This window comes from Triticum dicoccoides, chromosome 7B (assembly GCF_002162155.2).
Source record: "Triticum dicoccoides isolate Atlit2015 ecotype Zavitan chromosome 7B, WEW_v2.0, whole genome shotgun sequence".
NCBI classification, from domain to species: domain Eukaryota; kingdom Viridiplantae; phylum Streptophyta; class Magnoliopsida; order Poales; family Poaceae; genus Triticum; species Triticum dicoccoides.
In genome coordinates this window covers 700,215,164-700,215,390 of record NC_041393.1, presented here as the reverse complement: position 1 = coordinate 700,215,390, position 227 = coordinate 700,215,164, and positions in this window count along the sequence as shown.

The window sequence follows — 227 nt, the reverse complement described above, 5'->3', positions numbered from 1 at the left end:
GAAGAAGAAGAAGAAGAAGAAGAAGAAGAAGAAGAAGAAGAAGAAGAAGAAGAAGAAGAAGAAGAAGAAGAAGAAGAAGAAGAAGAAGAAGAAGAAGAAGAAGAAGAAGAAGAAGAAGAAGAAGAAGAAGAAGAAGAAGAAGAAGAAGAAGAAGAAGAAGAAGAAGAAGAAGAAGAAGAAGAAGAAGAAGAAGAAGAAGAGGAAGAAGAGGAGGAGGAAGAAGAAGA